This window comes from Dendrobium catenatum, unplaced genomic scaffold, assembly GCF_001605985.2.
Source record: "Dendrobium catenatum unplaced genomic scaffold, ASM160598v2 fragScaff_scaffold_1021, whole genome shotgun sequence".
NCBI classification, from domain to species: Eukaryota; Viridiplantae; Streptophyta; class Magnoliopsida; order Asparagales; family Orchidaceae; genus Dendrobium; species Dendrobium catenatum.
The window spans coordinates 4767945-4771514 of record NW_021319483.1 but is presented as its reverse complement, the minus strand read 5'-3'; positions in this window follow the sequence as shown (position 1 = coordinate 4771514).

Genomic DNA, 3570 nt, shown 5'->3' with positions numbered 1-3570 from the left:
TTGGGGAAAGAAATTTCTTTCTTTAGGTGGTAAGGTTACTCTTATCACTAGCTCTCTTTTGACAATGCCTAACTACTTGATTACTCACTCCATGATCCCTAAGAAGGTGTTGCTCACTATGGAAAAACTTTGTAGAAGTTTTATATGGGATAAGCATGATGGTAGTCATGGTATTCACTACATTGCTTGGGAAGATCTTTGTAAACCAAGAAGTATGGGAGGCTTGGGTTTACAATCACCAATTTTGAAGATTGGACCGTTAAGAGCTAATCTGTCTTGGAATTTTTTACAAAAACCTGATACTATGTTTCATAGAGTTATGAGAGCTAAATATGGTAATAATATCTTGAATGGTACCCATAAGAAGAGCACTTCTAAAGCTTGGAGATTCTTACTTGTTGGTGGAAAATCTCTTAAAAACATTACTAGATGGAATATTGGTAATGGCAAAGATATCAATGTGTTTAATGATAGCTGGATCTATGACAAAAGTATCAACCAATGGCCAACTTTTGCTGATTGTTCTGCCTTGGAAGGAATGTGTGTTCAACATTTAATGCTGGAGAATGGCCAATGAAATTCTAATTTTCTTCAGGAATGGTTTCATCCGGAACTTGTGAAAGTTATCAGCAATATCTAGATTAATTCCAGCAATGTTGATATGTAGGAAATGAATAATTTCTGTCCTGGAAGAACTGTTTCTGGATTGGCTTTTGAACAAGTTTTAAGAAGAAAATTCAATTTAACTGATGATGGCTATTATAATTGGCTCAATAAGCTCAAGCTAAGCAAGGAGGTGGAAATGTTTTGGTGGAGACTTGGGAATGCATCTATTCCTACTAACTTGTATCTTAAAAATTGTAGGCTTCTTGATATCGATTCATGTGCTAGAGGTTGTACAATGGTGGAGAACTATGAGCACATCATTGTTCAATGCAAATATATGGTTGAAATCATCAAACAGCTTGTTGGCTGGGGTATTCCTATCCCAATTTTCAATTCCCTTGATCATTGTCTTAAGGAGCTTAAGAAAATTTTAGCAAAAAATATGGGAATTGTACAAATTTATTGTACTATTGTTTACTTATCTTGGAAAAATAGAAATGAGATAAAGCATGGAAAAACTGTACTTCCTTCTTATTTGGTGGCTTCTAATGCATTATCAGTGGCAATTACCAAAGCAAGTCCATTTCTTTCTAACTGGAGCACTAATCTCCTTAGGGAGTCTCAAGTATCTTGGTGCCCCCCACCGAAAGAGTGTATGAAAATCAATATTGATGCTTCCTTAACTTCTTCGGAATTAGATGTAATTGGTGGTGTTTTCCGGGATTGTAATGGAAGATTCATTCTTGCATTTGGGAAGAAGATGATGCATTGGGATATTTCACAGTTGGAAATGGGAGCTATTCTCTCGGTCAAGGACAACGTCAAAAGCTGGATGAGGGACTATAAAGGGGTGATAATGGAAAGTGATAACATTAATGTTATCAACTACATTCAAAAATCTTTGAAGCAGAATAAAGGTACCATGATCTTCAATTTAGTAAGTGATTCTTTATTTGTGAATGATTTCAATAAAGTTGTCTTTGTACATGCTTATAGAGATTGTAATAAGGTAGGCAACTTGTGTGTTACTATGGCTTTAGATGATAGTTTTTACTTTGATAGCTTTTCTTTTGATGAAATCCCTCCCATGATGGATAATTTAATCAAGGAAGAATATCATCCTCTTCATGTTTGTACTTAGTTCTTTACTTTTTTCTCCTTAATGCATTCTGCATTTCTTCAAAAAAAAAAAAAGACTTATCAAAGTTTTTCAAGCAACATAGGATAGACCCTAGGAAAACTCTAGAGGCTAATTTGATCAAATAATGTTATTTAGATTTAGTGAATTCAAGGTCTATTAGGGTGAGACCATGTTTAGCCTCGGTTTAAATACTTCATGTGAGTTCACCAAATCAACTAATCATGAATGGTCTAGGCTATGAATTAAATAAGATTATGAAGTATATTGGGTTAAATTTAAGCAATAAAGATTTAATCATTATTTATCTACATGGCTTTGACCTAGATTTTTCTGGTTTGACCAATCCGAGATTAAGTTGATAAAGTTAACCTTTGACCTAGACAAGTGGAACAAATGCATCAAAACATTTTGGAGCCTTATAGGTTCAATTGATTGAGGTTAAGTGGACTTATTGATACTATAAATGGTTTATGCAAGGGTTTGATATAGTGGGCAAGTTTGACCAATCTCATGTAGGTTGATTGGGTTAACTCCTAGCTTGGAGGGCTAGGGTTAATGAGTTTTGTGCATGAAGCTCAAAACGTGAACGTTCATATAGGTTTTGATGTCAAAATACTAGTGTAATGTATGGTTCATGTCAAACCCATGAATCTAAATTAAAAGAATTATTTATTTTATCTTTTTAATTATAATATTAAGAGCTATCCAATTTCTTTCAATAATAAAATACATATGAAAGTAACTTCTATAAAACCAAAAATCAATATGCATTGGTATTCACTACTTAAAAAAATCATATACATTACTTAAGAGCCATAAAAATACAGTAATTCATCGTCCAACTCCTAAGTACAAAAGATTAACTAAAAGATAAAAGAAATAAAATAATAATAAAACCTGAGGAATCTTGTAACTAATAGTCTTATAGTCCTAATTCTCTATCCTAATTTAAAATTATTTAAATCATATATAACAAGCTAAAAAACCTACCAGGTCACTACAGTCCTACAACTAAACTCAAAGCACGATAGGTAAATAGTATGCTTGAAATTACTAAGTTCATAATAATAATAATCAACATGATCATAAATATATAAAGAAATAGTAACGCTCATGCAGTTGTAATAATTTCTAAAATTATAAATTATTATGGCATAAAGGTAAGTATGTTAGTAAGGAACAAAAATAGTGAAAATTTTAAACTTGTAAACTAGTATGGATATTGAACAATAAAGCAGTAATAATCATTTTTATATCGTATATCATAACACTGCTATCCATTCAATAAAGAAATCATATAAATTAGTAAAACTAAAGAATATATAAAGACTTTAGAATCCAATAATGTAGCACTATTAAATTAATATACAAATGATTTTTAGACATTCTATATCAATATCAAATAAGTTTCTTATATCACATGCTCAATAATAGGAATCACATGCTAGTAACACTAAATTGTATATCAATAGTAGTAATAGTAATAAGTAATTAGTAGTAGTAGGCTAATACATGTAATGATAAATCAATAATAGTATATGAATTTATAAGAAATGTAGTAGTAATAGTAAAATAGTATGGCTATAGTAAAATTAGTATATTTATTATAAATAAGTAATGCATTTTAAAAATCAAACAATATAAGTAAGAAGGTTGGGCTTAAGTAATATTTTTTCAATAATCAATAACCAATGACTCAATAAATAGAGTCATCACTCTTTGCCTATTGGCACAGTAAGTAATAACATATAACTCTTAATCATGTGAATCACTAAAGGATAACACCAATCATGATATTTAAAGAAAAACTTGATGTCCCACCA